This window comes from Zingiber officinale, chromosome 3A (assembly GCF_018446385.1).
Source record: "Zingiber officinale cultivar Zhangliang chromosome 3A, Zo_v1.1, whole genome shotgun sequence".
Lineage (NCBI taxonomy): Eukaryota > Viridiplantae > Streptophyta > Magnoliopsida > Zingiberales > Zingiberaceae > Zingiber > Zingiber officinale.
Genome location: NC_055990.1, coordinates 30,708,583 through 30,727,371, shown reverse-complemented (window position 1 = coordinate 30,727,371; position 18,789 = coordinate 30,708,583).

Genomic DNA, 18,789 nt, shown 5'->3' with positions numbered 1-18,789 from the left:
GTTGGTGCAGCGGAGACCGGCAAGAGGGGGGTGAATTGCTGAAAACAAAAATAAAAACTACCCTCCTCGGATTTCAACTCAGAAATTAAATCAGCAAAATAATAGCAACTAAATTAATGAAACAGAAAAAGAAACAAAAATAGAAAAGACTCAGAGATTTAACCTGGTTACAACCAAGGAGGTTGTTAATTCAGGACAGTAGAAAAGCGTAGTAAGAAAAATCTCCTTCTCTGAAGGCGGAGAAGCCTTTTACACTTTGGAAGCTCACTTAGTTGCTTAGGAATTACTTACAGATTAATTGCTTGAGTTGTTGTTGAATTTCTAGCTCCAGGGGCCTTTTTATAGGTCCTGGAAAGTCTATCCCGAGGGTCCAAGACGCCTCCAACAAGGTTCAAGGTGCCTCCAGCTCGGTCAGCGGATAAAATTTTATCCGCACGTAAACGGTCAAAACTGACCTGTTGAAGGCGCCCTCAACAGGCTTGAAGGCGCCTTCAAGGGTGTTAGGACCGAAAGTAGCTAGAGGGGGGGAGGGGTGAATAGCTCGTCGCGTGCTCGGTGATCGGCATTGCTTGTTTCTTAAAAGATGCGCAGCGGAAAATACAGAAACAAATCACACAACGCTAACAAGGTTGGTTTACTTGGTATCCACCTCACAAGAGGTGACTAGTCCAAGGATCCACACCTACCCACACGCCCTCCACTAATAAAACTCTCCTTTATGGTAACTACCAAGGGTGGAGAAGCCCTACAAGACTCAATACAAGAAGAAAGGGAAACGTAATGAAATACAAGCTTACAAGCTTACAATGAGTGCAAAAACCCTAACCCTAGTTTCTTCTTCTTGCTTTGATCCGCCTCTTGACTTGGAAGAACCTCCAAGAACCTTCAAGAACTGGCGATCTCGAGCTTGAGAAGAGCTGTGGAGGAGCTAGTGAAGATCTGAAATGAATCGGTGAAGAGATGCCGAAGACAACGCTCGTCTGCGGCTCAAATACGACGCAACGGTCGGATCCCGATCGATTCGATTATTCCCAATCGATCGGGGAGGCTTTGGATCGATCCATGGATCGATCCAGAGTGCCTCTGTGCTCTGGTAAAACGCCTGGATCGATCCACGGATCGATCCAGCGCTTATCGCGCGAACCAGCAGCGTCCCAATCGATCCACTGATCGATTGGGACCTCTGGATCGATCCAGAGGCTCTTTGTTCGCTGAGAAAAGCCTGGATCGATCCACTGATCGATCTAGCTCCTGGATCGATCCACTGATCGATCCAACTCTTGGTTTTTGCCCAAAACTAAGTCACAAGCCTCTCAAACTAACATCCGGTCAACCTTGACCTGATGGTACATCATGCCTAGCATCTGGTCACTCCCTTGACCTGCCAGGACTCCCCACCAAGTGTCCGGTCAATCCCTTTGACCCATTTGGACTTTTCTCTTCGTGCCAAGTATCCGGTCACTCCCTTGACCTACTTGGACTTCCCAACACCAGATGTCCGATCATCCTTGATCCATCTGGATTTTCCCTTGCCTGGCTTCACTCACCAGGACTTTCACCTACCATCTGCCTAGCTTCACTCACTAGGACTTTTACCTGGCTTCACTTACCAGGATTTCCTTCTGCCTAGCTTCACTCACTAGGACTTTCACCTGGCTTCACTCACCAGGATTTCCTTCTGCCTAGCTTCACTCACTAGGACTTTCACCTGGCTTCACTCACCATGATTTCCTTCTGCCTAGCTTTACTCACTAGGACTTTCCATCTGCCTAACCTTCCAGTTAGGACTTCCCAGTCAGGTATCCGGTCACTCTTGACCTACTTGACTTTTCTTCATTCACACTGATCAGTCCCTGATCAGAATCTCCTCACATGAACAACTGCACCTGTATTGTCCATTGTGTCTACATGTATTGTCAAACATCGAAACTATGACCAAGACTCAAGCTTGGTCAACTCAGTCAACCTTGACCTAAGGGATATTGCACCAACAATCTCCCCCTTTTTGATGTTTGACAATACCTTTAAGTTTGGACCATTCTGAGTTAAGCTAATCCCATAGCCTTAACTCCATTCATGTCAAAGTATGAATGTTGGTTCCCTTCATTCTCCCCCTATGACCTCCCCCATAGGTAATGAAGACCTAACTTGAACCACACATTCTCTCCCTATTGGCACACATCAACCCATCTTTGAGCACACATCAACCCATGCCCCAATTTTGGGCACATATCAACAAATCCACTTGTTGAAAACTCTCCCCCTGAAGAGTTACTCATCATTGGTTACAACTTCACTCGTTGAACCTTTCCATTTGAAACTCTCCCCCTGAAGAGTTGCGCATCATTGTTCACAACTTCACTCGTTGTGATCAACACGATAATGAATGTCTCATTCCCTTCATTTTCAACCAATGTTCGCCCTGGAGCATTAACAAGGTCTAATGACCCAAATGAAGGCCTCATACCCTTCATTTATCCTTAACCCTACATTCTCCCTCAATGTAGGCAAATGCCCATCCTTGAGCATTATCCACTTGAAACCAGTGGAACGGTGAGGATATCCACTCCCCATTAAAATTCAAATGCTCAACATTGAGCATTTTCTTAACGGAAGGTTAACCACCTTCCAAGGTTCATGAAAAATAATTTTCATGCATTTAAAGAGTCCCTCCCCCTAAAGACATGGTGGTAACTTCTGTCATTGCACCAACAATGACTTGAAATCCCTAATCCTTTAGGAAACCCAAATTTAGAAGCTTTGAGGTTCAAATATTCAAAATTTGAAACAAGCCTCAACCTAAACTTCAATATAGTCTTCCTTAACCAATCCATCCTTGTTTTCAACATGAAAACTCCCTTTTTATTTATACACATGTATTTTGAGGGGTTTGGAATGATTACATTGACTAAACAAGGTTCAAAATGCTGAAATCAGGCTTTCTCAGCCAAAATCAGCATCCTGGATCGATTGGAGTTGGGTTCCAATCGATTGAACCTATCTGAATCGATCCACTGATCGATTCAGGATGTGTAGATCGATCGGCTGATCGATCCAGCGAGCTTCTGCTCGCGAGAATTGCCTTCTGAATCGATCCACTGATCTATTCAGGCACTCCAATCGATCCATGGATCGATCGGAGCTCTGATAGTTGCTGAATTTCAAATTCAGCCAACTTCAGAAACCCCTAGAAAATTCTACAAAAATCCAAAAATCATGAAATTTCGTGTAGACATTATTTAGGGCATACTTTATCATGGAAAAATAGTTTTCTATGAAAATACATAATATTTTCAAAGATTGACACAAACTTGAAAACTTACAAAAACTTTAGTGTTTTCTTCAAGTTTGTGTCTAACTATTCAATGATGATTACTATCAAAAGATAGCCTTCACCAAGGTTTTCCAAAAGCATTTTTAAAAACATTTTCCAAAACCAATATCCCACCATGTTCCTTGGGCATAATGCACATGACTTGTACATTAGCTTTCCCAATGATGGGAAAACACATAACTATGTGTTTTGATGAACTTAAAACTCAAAAGAATGCACTAAATCAACATCTTGAGTTTTGTTCATCATCCTAACATCTCACTTGTATCTAATGTGCACTAAAACATATACAAGTCATCTTATAGGCCTTTGTGAGATGTAAATTTTGATTTTGCCCTAATCTAGGGATCATGCATATCTATCTAGGCATTTTGAGTGATGAACATCCACCAAGGATGTTACTTGTTGATTCCACTTGTGTATAAATACCACTTGTTGGTATACCACTTGTTGATATACCACTTGTTGGTATAACTTGTATATAAATGCCATTTGTTTATACCACTTGTTGGTAAAAACATTTGTCCTTAATTTTAAGGAAATCAAACTAATGCATGATAATGTTATGACATACATCAAAATAAAATAGCTTTCAAAAGAAGGATCCCTATAGCTACATGATGTATGTATGACATGACATGGTATTTTTGTATTTTTCATAATAAAGGAATGAATGCAAAATACAAAACTAAATATGATGTCATGGCATATAATGGGCAAACAATCATGGCAAAGTTTAGCATAAATAAAATATACCTAGATTACCTATCTAAGTATCCTTAACCACTTAGCTAACTCAAAATATACCACTTGTTTTTAACTTAAAACGTTAAACCTAGATTGCCCTAAATGCTTCAAGAAAATGTCAAAACCTAAATTGACATTTCTAAATCCCTTGATTAATTTATGCCAATTGAAATTAAACATTTTTCTCAAATGTTGGCATATTTCATTTTTCCATAAGATTAGCACTTCAAATTAAGGCTTAAATTGCCTTTAATTTCTAAGAAAATATCAAAATTCCAACTTGGTATTTCTTATATTTTCCCAAATTTGTGCCATTTAAAATAAAATCAAGACTTCTCAAATTTGGGCACATTTTACTCTTTCCAAAGAGTAAACCATAATTCCATTTCATTTTCAAAGGTTAACAAAAACCTTCAAAATGCTCCTTGAGTGTCAATTTCCTCAAAGTTGGGTTAACTACCTTTCTAATCGGAGTTGACACTCTCTAACACATCTATGGGGTAGAGAAGATGCTCCTAGAAACCCAACACCTATTGGTGCTCCTTGGATGCTCTAGGTACTCACTAGGGATAACTTCCCTAGATACCTTCCTAGTGACCTTATTGGGCTTCTTAGAAGCCTTGGTCATATTTTCTATGTCAACTCTAGGAATAGCCTCCCTGGTGACCTTGTTAGTGACTTTCTTAGACTTCTTAGAAGTTTTAGTCACATTTATTGTAAAAATACTCTTAGGGATGACTTCCCTAGTATTCTTGACTTGACCACTAGACCTAGGATTAATTCCATAACTATATGGAACCCTATGGTAAGAGGGCACATCCTTCTTAGCCTTTGGTTTGTATCCCAAACCTCTATGGCCATTGGATGACCTTTGTGCTCCTAGACCTAGGCTATGCTCATTTTGCCCTTTTAGGATATTTTCCATCCTTTTTAGGGTCTTTTTCATTTTATCAAGCCTTGACCTCAAGACTTGATTTTCTACCATTAAATCCTTAGATTTTGATTTTCCATTAAGTGCATAAGCATTTTTGCTTCTAGGCTTGTAGCTAAAATCCTTAGAGTTCTTGCCTAGACTTTTACCTACATTCCTAGCCTTAGGTGTAGTACTTTTAGCATGAAAAGCTATATGTTTTTCCTTAACGCTATCATGCCTCCTATTTTATGGTAAATAGCATTAAAATGATATAAGTTTGACCTAGCATGTTTTTTACCATTTTGCAAGGGAACAGGCTCAATAAAAGATACATTCTTTTTTACCTTGGAGGCTCCCCCTTGAGTTGAGCTTCCTCCTTGAGCCTTGACCGTCTTCTTCTCTTTAGGGCATTGACTCCGGTAATGCCCCTTTTGATTGCAAGAGAAGCATATGATATGCTCCTTGCTCTTCTTCGTTCCGGGAATGGTCTCCTTGGGCTTCACCTTGCCCTTTTGTGCCACTTGGCCGTTCTTCTTGGCCAATTTAGGGCACTTGCTCTTGTAGTGCCCTTTTTCCCTACACTCAAAACAAATAATGTGATCTTTATTATTTATTGAAATGTTTATACCTTTATGTGTAGGGATGGCACTTGATCCTCCTTTTGATCCGGAGGTAGAAGCTTCCTCTTGATCAGACCTTGATTCTCCTCCATTTGATTTTTCTTGACTTGTGGAGGTAGAAGCTTCTTCCTCCTCTTCTTCTCTTGACCCGGATGTAGAAGGTTCTCCTTCTTCTTGATCCGGCGTCACCAAGGATTGCTCCCCCTCAATCCTAGAGGTGGAGGCTTCATCATCTTGAATATGAAATAAGGAGTATGCTCCCTCCTTGTTCCCTTCGTTGCATTCCCTTGAGGATGAAGCTTCTTAGATTTCTTCTTCGGAGGTTGAGCATCTCTCAACCTCGGAGTCCTCCTCTTGGTCTTGCTCCAAAGAGTCACCCTCTCTGGATTCTTCATGCTCTTGTACAGTGGAGGGGATCTCTTCATGAAGCTTGGCCAATTTACTCCATAATTCCTTTGCATCTTCAAATTCTCTAATTTTGCAAAGGATGGTGCTTGGCAATAAATTGACCAAAAGCTTGGTCACTTTGTCATTGGCCTCGTACCTTTGGACTTGCTCTTGGCTCCACTTGCTCCTCTTGAGAACATTGCCCTTTGAGTTTATTGGAGTCTTGAAGCCTTCCATAAGAGCAAACCATTGCTCTATCTCCATCATAAGAAAATTTTTTATTCTTGATTTCTAAGAATCGAAGCTCGTGGAAGTGTATGGTGGAGCCACCCTCGTGTCGAATCCGAGCCCATCTCGGAATTCCATTGTAGAAGTTGAGCTTTTGACTTTCTTTGACTTTGACAATTTTGCTTCAACTTCTTCACCCTCTAGCTCTTCTTATTATGCTTGACCCTTCCGGCGATGATTCCAGTGAAGAGCGACCTCGCTCTGATACCACTTGTTAGGACCGAAAGTAGCTAGAGGGGGGGGTGAATAGCTCGTCGCGTGCTCGGTGCTCGGCGTTGCTTGTTTCTTCAAAGATGCGCAGCGGAAAATACAGAAACAAATCACACAACGCTAACAATGTTGGTTTACTTGGTATCCACCTCACAAGAGGTGACTAGTCCAAGGATCCACACCTACACACACACCCTCCACTAATAAAACTCTCCTTTATGGTAACTACCAAGGGTGGAGAATGTTGGTTGCTACACGGAAAACCTAGAGGTTCCACTGTACAAAAATTTTGTACAAAGATCTGAACCTTTTCCTAGCTACCATGTGTTCTTTTAAATTAAATTTTGAATCGCCTGCGGAACTTAACACGTTTGATCCAAAACTTAATCTATTTGTTCTTTTAGGTTTTGACTTGGATCTCCTGCGGAACTTAACACGTTCGACTCAAATCACCTTAAGTTATTAATTCCATTAAATATTAATTTCCATAATTGGTTCCCAGTATTGACGTGGCGAGGCACACGACCTTCTTGGATATGGGAGCAACCACCACCGACTAGACAAAACCTTTTATAGAAATCTAATATTTAATTTCCTAAAATAACTTTAGGTTAACCGAAAAGAACAATCAAATCACAAGGAAAAGAAAAACCTAAAGAACACAATATCGAAAAACATATTCGAAATTCTAGAATGTAAGCCTCTTGTATTTGGTATTATTTCCATAAATAACTAGTATGATGCGGAAAGAAAAATTACTACTTATACCTTGTAAAAAAACCTCTTGATCTTCTATCGTATTCCTCTTCTAACCTCGGACGTTGTGTGGGCAACGATCTTCCGAGATGAGAAACCACCAACCACCTTCTCCTCCTAGCTAGGTTCGGCCACAAAGGAAAAGCTTCACCAAGGAAGAAAATCAAAACACTAACCAAGCTCCAAGAGATGCTAGCTTTCTCTCCTTCTTCTTCTTCTTCTCCGAGTAGTATCCGGCCACCACAAGAGCTCCAATGGAAGAGGGAGATTCGGCCACCACAAGAGGAAGAGAGGGAGAGGATGGCCGGCCACACCAAGGAACAAAAGAGGGAGAGAAATAATAGATGTTGTCTCTAATGAAGGCACCCTCACCCCTTCTTTTATATTCCTTGGCCTAGGCAAATTAGGAAATTTAATTACAATAAAATTTCCTCAATTTCCTTAACATGATTTAATTGAGAAAAATAAAATAAAATTTCCCCAATTAAATTCAAGTGGCCGGCCACATCAATGAAGAAAAAATTAGACAAGTTTTAATCAACAAATTAAAACTTCCTAATTTGTTTCCAGAAATTTTAAAAATAAAATTTCTCTCTAAAAATCTCTTCATGGTTGATAAAAGAAAATTTCTATAATTTTAATTTTATCAACATGTGGATAATTTTAAAGAGAAAATAAAATATTTCATCAATCTACAAATAAGGAAAGAGATCTAATCTCTTCCTTTAATCTTTTGTAAATTTTACAAGAGAGATAATTTAATTTTAATTCTCTTTAATAAATTATTTCTTCCATATAATAAAAATTAAAATTAAAATTCTTTTTAATTTATTTTGGCCGGCCCCACTAGCTTGGGTTCAAGCTAGGGCCGGCCACCCAATCTTATACCTAGGCCGGCCCTAGCTTGTTTCCCAAGCTAGCTTGGCCGGCCCCTATTGGGTGGGTATAGAAGGTGGGTATAGGTGGGTATAGAACTCTACAAATAAGAGGCTACGATAGGGCCCGAGAGGAGGAATTGGTTTTGGTCTCCCGATAAAATTAAGCATCCCGTGTTCGCCCCGAACACACAACTTAATTTTATCAATGATAATTCATTCCACTAGAGAACTATCATTGAACTATCGCACCAATCCCAAATTACATTTTTGGGCTCCTTCTTATTATGAGTGTGTTAGTCTCCCTGTGTTTAAGATATCGAATGTCCATTAATTAAGTGAGTTACTGACAACTCATTTAATTAATATCTAAGTCCAAGAGTAGTACCACTCAACCTTATTATCATGTCGGACTAAGTCCACCTGCAGGGTTTAACATGACAATCTTTATGAGCTCCTCTTGAGGACATTATCAACCTAGTATCTCTAGGACACAGTTTCCTTCTATAATCAACAACACACACTATAAGTAATATCATTTCCCAACTTATCGGGCTTATTGATTCATCGAACTAAATCTCACCCATTGATAAATTAAAGAAATAAATATCAAATATATGTGCTTGTTATTATATTAGGATTAAGAGCACACACTTCCATAATAACAGAGGTCTTTGCTCCTTTATAAAGTCAGTATAAAAGAAACGACCTCAAATGGTCCTACTCAATACACTCTAAGTGTACTAGTGTAATTATATAGTCAAGATAAACTAATACCTAATTACACTACGACCTTCTAATGGTTTGTTCCTTTCCATTTTGGTCGTGAGCTACTGTTTATAATTTATAAGGTACTGATAACATCATCTTCTGCATGTGGCACCACATACTATGTTATCTACAATATAAATTAAATGAACAACTACAAACAAATGTAGACAATTTGACCAAATGTGATTCTTTATTCATAATGAATGTTTACAAAGCTTAGGCTTTCAGTATACACTCCAACAATCTCCCACTTATACTAATGACTAAGCTGTCATATCTTCTACCATACATCTGATTCTCATTCCCTCCACATGCCGATCGAAAGCTTTTGCTGAAAGGATTTGCCAGGTTATCCGCTGATGCAATCTTGGCGATGACAACTTCTCCTCGCTTCACGATATCTCGTATCAGGTGGTACTTGCGCTCTATATGTTTACTTGCCTTATGAGCTCGTGGTTCCTTCGAGTTTGCAACTGTACCGCTATTATCACAATAAATTGTGATGATTTTGGGCAAACCAGGAATCACATCTAAGTCCATTAGAAAGTTCCTGAGCCATACTGCTTCTTTAGCTGCCTCAGAGGCTGCTACATACTCAGCTTCCATGGTTGAGTCCGAAACGCATTTCTGCTTAACACTCCTCCATGAAATGGCTCCACCTCCTAAAGTAAACACATAGCCTGATGTAGACTTCATATCCCTATCTCGATTGGAAATCAATCCGTGTAACCCATGTGAGTAAATCATCGCTGATAAACTAGCATATAATCTCTAGTCCTTCTCGGTACTTTAATATATGCTTTACCAGCCCAATGTCCTTGTCAGGTTACTCGATATTCGCTAACTATGCCGGCAAAATAGATATCGTGTCTCGTACATAGCATTGCATACATTAGGCTTCCTACACCGAAGCATAAGGCTGCTTTCATGTCCTCTATCTTTTTGATGTCTTGGAGACATCTCTTTAGATAGAGCTACTCCATGCCTAAAGGTAAGAAACCTTTCTTGGAACTGCATGCTAAAACGAGCAAGGATTGTATCTATATATGAAGCTTGGGATGACACAACATTCTTTCTTGCGATCCCTTATCACTTTGATCCCAAGAATGTGCACACTCTCCTAAGTCCTTCATATCAAATTGTTTGGATAACCATACCCTTACGTCGATAATACCTTGACATTGTTGCCAATTAACAAAATATCATCTACGATAGTACAAGAAATACCACCACGTTTACGTTACACTTCTTGTATACACAAGACTCATCCGGACAATGAATAAATCCATGACTAGATTACTTCATTAAACCGGATGTTCCAAGACCTTGAAGCTTGCTTCAGTCCATAAATGGACCGATTGAGCTTGTACACTAGATGCTCTTTGCCTTTTCAATGAACCCTTCCGTTGCTTCATATGGATGTTCTCTTCAAGACTTCCATTAAGGAAAGTCTTGACATCCATTTGCCAAATCTCATAATCCATATGAGCAAAGAATGGATAAAAGTATCCGGATAGACTTAAGCATGGCTACCGTGAAAAGTTTCCTCATAATCGATTCCCTCTTTACGAGTGTACCCTTTCGCAACAAGCCTAGCTTTGAAGGTTTCTACCTTCCCGTCCCCTCTTTTCCTTTTGTAGATCCACTTGCATCCAACGGCTTTTACACCATCGGTGGTTCTACAAGCTCCTGGACCTTATTAGAGTACATAGACTCTATAGAATTCATCGCCTTTGCCAAGATCGCATCTATATCTTGGAGTGCTTCATAATATGTGATCAGGTTCATGTTTACCGGATCAAGTCCAAGACTCTCCCAAAACATGAATCTCTAGGTTGCTTACAACCCTCCCACTACGACGAGGCACCGTCGTGGTTGTGTATCATGTGTGACACGTGTTGCGGTCTCTTGTGGTATTTCATCTGCTGGTACTAAAGTAGACGTGTCCTCTCTTAGTTCTTCTAAAACAACTTTACTTCGGGCTTGTGATCCATTATATAGTCTTTTCTAAAAGCGGGCATTGGTGCTAACAATGACCTTCGGTCTTTAGGACTATAAAATAAACCACCTTCGTTCCTTTGGGATATCCTACAAACACGCGAACTTCTGTACGGGATTCCATCTAGTTTCAGCACATGTCTGGACTACCCCAACCGAATATGTCTTAGACGGTTTTCGCCCATTCCATAATTCTATAGGAGTAGAAGAAACTGATTTAGAAGGTACTAAGTTCGGAATGTCTGCTTCTAGAGCATATCCCCAAACGAATTTGGTATGAATAACTCATCGTCGATCTAACCATCTCCATAAGAGTCCTATTCCTTCGCTCTGCTACACCATTCGTGTACCAGGTGCGGACAACTGGGATTAAATCCGGACCTCGATAAGTAATTCCTAAACTCTCCTAAGAGGTATTCGCCACCACGATCGGGTAGTGTCTTGATACTTTACCTAGTCGTTTCTCCACATCACCTTGTATTCTTTGAACTTATCAAAGCACTGACTTCGGCGCATTAGGTAAATGTATCCGTATCTTGAATAATCGTCTATAAAAGAGACAAAGTATTCAAAACCTCCTCTTGCCTGGACAGACATAGGACCACACAAATCAGAGTGAACCAATTCTAACACTTCTTTGGCTCTATACCCCTTGGCCTTGAACGACCTTTTGGTCATTTTACCTTCTAAGCATGATTCACAAGTTGTAAAATTTTCCAACTCTAATGGACTCAAAAGTCCATCGGCTATAAGCCTCTGAATCCGACTTAAGTTAATATGACTAAGCCTTAGATGCCAAAGATATGCTTGGTTCATTTCCGAAGGTTCTTTTCTCTTATTAGAATTAGAAGATGAGTTATAAATTTCCATGTTTTGCTTTGTGGAAGAAATTGGATTTAAAGTATACAAATTGCCAACTAATGCACCAGAACAGATAATCACTTTATTTCTTTTAATAATTACATCGTTACTAAAGGAAACTGAATATCCATCTAAAAACAGTTTAGAAACTGAAATTAAATTCTTTCTAAAACTGGGTACATAAAGATAATTTCTTAAAATCAAATTTCTATTTCTACTAAAAGATAAGTAGACGTCTCCCACTGCAACAGCTGCCACCTTAGTAGCATTGCCCATGTAGACGGCAATCTCTCCTTCAGATAGTCGTCGGGTTTCCTGGAACCCCTGCAGAGAATTGCAGACATGATCAGTGGCTCCCGTATCTGCACACCAGGTGCTGGTAGATAACACCGCTAAACATGTTTCAACAACTAGAGCATGAGATATACCTTTGTTTTGGTTCCTACGAGGACAGTCCGCCTTCCAATGTCCTGCCTGCTTGCAGATGAAGCATTTGCCCTTCGGCTTCTTTACTCCCGCTTTAAATCCCATACTCTGAGATTTATTCACTTTCTTTGCTGAGCCAACTTGTTTCTTCTTCTCCTTTCCTTTCGGTTTAGAAGTAGAACCATTTTCAGCAAAGTGAATTTGAGAATTGTGACGAAATAATCCTTCTGCTGCTTGAAGTTCCCCCAATGAATAAATCCTTTTATTCATATTATAGTTCAAACGGCTCAAAACTTCTAGGTAGCGTTTGGAGGATCATATCGATCTGGGTTTCCCATCAATTTCTCCTCCAAGGATCTATCTCGTTCGGATAAGCCATCATCTTTAGGATATGATCCCTCACAGAGTACCCTCGTGGTGGTCATTATCTTTCTCATGGCTTCTTGCCTAAGCCCTATCCTGATGACCAAAGAGTTCCTTTAGAGTGTTCATAATATCATGTTGGTAAATCTTGATGCTGATATTGCAATACATTTGACATTGAAGCCAAATGTAACACCGCGCCATCTCATCTGCTTACCCATTTCCTATGATATTCAATCTCCTCTTGGGTAGACTCACCATTAGGTGCTTGAGGGAACTCTTCGACAGTACAAATTTATAGCAGTAAGAACAATGTCCAGTTCCTTTTCCAATCTATGTAATTAGGTCCAATAAGTTTATTCTGTTGAAGTATGATGGACAGTGGGTTGAAAGTCATCCTAAGAATCACAAATAACTTTTGGTCAGAACTCTAAATTTAGAATAATATTGATTCCTCAAACAATACTATTTTAAATTAACCAACACCTCATAACACCGTGAATTTTGTATGTCACGTTAGTGTGGACGTATACAAATTCAACATTTGTAAAAGGAGGGTTTTAACCCATTAATTTTATTATCTTGTCAACCTAACTTTTTGACAAATAAAATTAATAGTTGGTATCATTTGGTCACACAAATAATAGCAGTGACTCCGATGGGGAGGATACTATTAGATGTGTCTAAGTGTATACCATTACTTGACACTAAGTCCATTAATAAGATTATGCCCCTTCCGTTGGGGAAGATCACACGCTCTTAATTAATTTCCTATAGTCATCCAAAAATGGAAGTCTGTTCCAGTGATTTACAAACAAGCTCATCCGTTATGGAGGAAGGCACTCAGAGCCAACGCGCAAGCTTGTTTGCATCACTTACAAACCAGTAATGGAGACCATGGGATTTACTTAAAAATCCCTCTCCCACTTAGTTATTTATAAATGAGGAATTTTAACTATGCTAGCCTACTAAAACTTGTAAACTAACATGCACACACAGCAAATATAAAAGCAATAAATGGAAAATTTAATTTTCAACTATTATGGCTTTTATCTCTAATTTTCCTCCGTGTGTTGTCATCCCAAGCTGCTGTCATATTTGGCCACCGCCACCGGGTCTAGCTGTCGCATCCATCTTGCTCCTAGTTCCGCTACGCCTCTGGTCCTTAGAAGGTTCCACGCTTTGCAAGAATCGATTCGCGACATAAATAAAATTTTACATTTTGATCCTATATTCCATAAAAGGAATGTACATGTATCTAGATCAAAAATAAAATCCTAATAAAACTAAATACAGCTCCTGCTGTATTTTAATACAATCATGCACACACAAATAAATGCCCTTGACATGTCCAAGGGTCCAATCACACACATAATAACTAAAAGCCATAATACTTGGATCCTGCATCGACAAAGTTAGCACATCCTACTATTAACCTGCCTAAATTATGTATGACATGTGCATAATTAACCTAATACCAAATACACAGAGGCAAAACCCTAGCTCTGATACCAATTGTTGGTTGTTACACGGAAAACCTAGAGGTTCCACTGTACAAAAATTTTGTACAAAGATCTGAACCTTTTCCTAGCTACCATGTGTTCTTTTAAATTAAATTTTGGATCGCCTGCAGAACTTAACACGTTTGATCCAAAACTTAATCTATTTGTCCTTTTAGGTTTTGACTTGGATCTCCTGCGGAACTTAACACGTTCGACCCAAATCACCTTAAGTTATTAATTCCATTAAATATTAATTTCCATAATTGGTTCCCAGTACTAACGTGGCGAGGCACACGGCCTTCTTGGATATGGGAGCAACCACCACCGACTAGACAAAACCTTTTATAGAAATCTAATATTTAATTTCCTAAAATAACTTTAGGTTAACCGAAAAGAACAATCAAATCACAAGGAAAAGAAAAAAAAAATAACACAATATCGAAAAACATATTCGAAATTCTAGAACGTAAGCCTCTTGTATTTGGTATTATTTCCATAAATAACTAGTATGATGCGGAAAGAAAAATTACTAGTTATACCTTGTAGAAAAACCTCTTGATCTTCTATCATATTCCTCTTCTAACCTCGGACGTTGTGTGGGCAACGATCTTCCGAGATGAGAAAACACCAACCACCTTCTCCTCCTAGCTAGGTTCGGCCACAAAGGAAAAGCTTCATCAAGGAAGAAAATCAAAACACTAACCAAGCTCCAAGAGATGCTAGCTTTCTCTCCTTCTTCTTCTTCTTCTTCTCCGAGTAGTATCCGGTCACCACAAGAGCTCCAATGGAAGAGGGAGATTCGGCCACCACAAGAGGAAGAGAGGGAGAGGATGGCCGGCCACACCAAGGAACAAAAGAGGGAAAGAAATAATAGATGTTGTCTCTAATGAAGGCACCCTCACCCCTTCTTTTATATTCCTTGGCCAAGGCAAATTAGGAAATTTAATTACAATAAAATTTCCTCAATTTCCTTGACATGATTTAATTGAGAAAAATAAAATAAAATTTCCCCAATTAAATTCAAGTGGTCGGCCACATCAATGAAGAAAAAATTAGACAAGTTTTAATCAACAAATTAAAACTTCCTAATTTGTTTCCGGAAATTTTAAAAATAAAATTTCTCTCTAAAAATCTCTTCATGGTTGATAAAAGGAAATTTCTATAATTTTAATTTTATCAACATGTGGATAATTTTAAAGAGAAAATAAAATATCCCATCAATCTACAAATATGGAAAGAGATCTAATCTCTTCCTTTAATCTTTTGTAAATTTTACAAGAGAGATAATTTAATTTTAATTCTCTTTAATAAATTATTTCTTCCACATAATAAAAATTAAAATTAAAATTCTTTTTAATTTATTTTGGCCGGCCCCACTAGCTTGGGTTCAAGCTAGGGTCGGCCACCGCTTGGCTCCCAAGCTAGCTTGGCCGGCCCCTTATTGGTGGGTATATAAAGTGGGTATAGGTGGGTATAGAACTCTACAAATAAGAGGCTACGATAAGGACCGAGAGGAGGAATTGGTTTTGGTCTCCCGATAAAATTAAGCATCCCGTGTTACACACAACTTAATTTTATCAATGATAATTCATTCCACTAGAGAACTATCATTGAACTACCGCACCAATCCCAAATTACATTTTTGGGCTCCTTCTTATTATGAGTGTGTTAGTCTCCCTGTGTTTAAGATATCGAATGTCCATTAATTAAGTGAGTTACTGACAACTCATTTAATTAATATCTAAGTCCAAGAGTAGTACCACTCAACCTTATTATCATGTCGGACTAAGTCCACCTGCAGGGTTTAACATGACAATCTTTATGAGCTCCTCTTGAGGACATTATCAACCTAGTATCTCTAGGACATAGTTTCCTTCTATAATCAACAACACACACTATAAGTAATATCATTTCCCAACTTATCGGGCTTATTGATTCATCGAACTAAATCTCACCCATTGATAAATTAAAGAAATAAATATCAAATATATGTGCTTGTTATTATATTAGGATTAAGAGCACACACTTCCATAATAACAGAGGTCTTTGTTCCTTTATAAAGTCAGTATAAAAGAAACGACCTCAAATGGTCCTACTCAATACACTCTAAGTGTACTAGTGTAATTATATAGTCAAGATAAACTAATACCTAATTACACTACGACCTTCTAATGGTTTGTTCCTTTCCATTTTGGTCGTGAGCTACTGTTTATAATTTATAAGGTACTGATAACATCATCTTCTGCATGTGACACCACATACTATGTTATCTACAATATAAATTAAATGAACAACTACAAACAAATGTAGACAATTTGACCAAATGTGATTCTTTATTCATAATGAATGTTTACAAAGCTTAGGCTTTCAGTATACACTCCAACAGAGAAGCCCTACAAGACTCAATACAAGAAGAAAGGGAAAGGTAATGAAATACAAGTTTACAAGCTTACAATGAGTGCAAAAACCCTAACCCTAGTTTCTTCTTCTTACTTTGATCCACCTCTTGACTTGGAAGAACCTCCAAGAACCTTCAAGAACTGGCGATCTCGAGCTTGAGAAGAGCTGTGGAGGAGCTGGTGAAGATCTGAAATGAATCGGTGAAGAGATGCCGAAGACAACGCTCGCCTGCGGCTCAAATACGACGCAACGATCGGATCCCGATCGATTCGATTATTCCCAATCGATCGGGGAGGCTTTGGATCGATCCACGGATCGATCCAGAGCGCCTCTGTGCTCTAGTAAAATGCCTGGATCGATCCACGGATCGATCCAGCGCTTATCGCGCGAACCAGCAGCATCCCAATCGATTCACTGATCGATTGGGACCTCTGGATTGATCCATTGATCGATCCAGAGGCTCTCTGTTCGCTGAGAAAAGCCTGGATCGATCCACTGATCGATTCAGCTCCTGGATCGATCCACTGATCGATCTATCTCTTGGTTTTTGCCCAAAACCAAGTCCCAAGCCTCTCAAACCAACATCCGGTCAACCTTGACCTTATGGTACATCATGTCTAGCATCTGGTTACTCCCTTGACTTGCCAGGACTCCCCACCAAGTGTCCGGTCAATCCCTTTGACCCACTTGGACTTTTCTCTTCGTGCCAAGTATCCGGTCACTCCCTTGACCTACTTGGACTTTTCTTTTTGTGCCAAGTATCCGGTCATTCCCTTGACCTACTTGGACTTCCCAACACCAGATGTCCGATCATCCTTGATCCATCTGGATTTTCCCTTGCCTGGCTTCACTCACCAGGACTTTCACCTACCATCTGCCTAGCTTCACTCACTAGGACTTTTACCTGCCTTCACTCACCAGGATTTCCTTCTGCCTAGCTTCACTCACTAGGACTTTCACCTGACTTCACTCACCAGGATTTCCTTCTGCCTAGCTTTACTCACTAGGACTTTCCATTTGCCTAACCTTCCAGTTAGGACTTCCCAGTCAGGTATCCGGTCACTCTTGACCTACTTGACTCTTCTTCATTCACACTGATCAGTCCCTGATCAGAATCTCCTCACATGAACAACTGCACCTGCATTGTCCATTGTGTCTACTTGTATTGTCAAACATCGAAACTATGACCAAGACTCAAGCTTGGTCAACTCAGTCAACCTTGACCTAAGGGATATTGCACCAACAAAGGGCGCCTTCCAGGGCGCCTTCCAGGGTGCCTCCAAGCTGGTAGCCTAATTTCCAGCTTGGTTTCTTCAGCTTCTGACGCTCCGTTCTTTTGGGTGATTCGGCCAACAGAAATAGGGCTCACCCGAACCCAATTCTCGGCCTTCTCCTCGAACAGCCTTCCGTCCCGGCTTAACGTCCCTCGAACGTCGTGCACGCTCTTCACGCCCACTAGAGTACTCTTCAGCAGCTTTCTCGTCCTTCGGACGCACCATGCCCGTCGGCTCCCTTCCCGTGCCGTCCTTCTCGCTAGCTGCGTCTTCCGCTCGACTTCCTGTGTTCCTAAGCTCCTGCACACTCAGACACAGGGATCAAATATAGCAGGACCTAACCAACTTGGTTGATCACATCAAAACTACCACAGGGTCCAACACTAAGATCTCAACTAGCCATTTTTAATCCTTTTCAAGTGTGCCAATTTACATGTATTTCAATTCCTTAAGATTTGACATACTTTGTTCTTCCAAAAAGTAATTACTTTGGATTAAGGTTAAAATTCTCCCTTAACCCATCAAAAGGAGACCAAGATCCCAACTTGTATTCCTTGTATTTTTAAATTTGTGTCAATTTAAGTTAAACTCAAACCCTCAAATTTTAACACAATTTTCTCTTCTTAAAGAGTACACTTAATAATCTTTTTCATTTTCAAAGGTTAACAATAACCTTGAAAATGCTTTCAAGTGTCAACTTTTATTAAGGTTGGGTTAACTACCCTTCCAATTAGAGTTGACATTCTCTAAACCCATTTAGGGTGTAGAGACTAGGCTCCTAGGAACCCAAAACCTATTGTTGCTCCTTGGATGCTCTAGGTACTCACTAGGGATGACTTCCCTAGATACCTTCCTAAGGACCTTTCTAGGCTTCTTAGCAGCCTTGGTCACTTCCACTAGGTCACTTCTAGGGCTAACTCCCCTTGTAACCTTATTTGTGACTTTGTTTAGCCTTTTTGGAGCCTTAGTCACCTTTACTAAGTCAACTCTAGGGATGACCTCCCTTGTGACCTTCTTTGTGACATTATTAGACTTCTTAGAAGTCTTAGTCACATTGGTCTTTG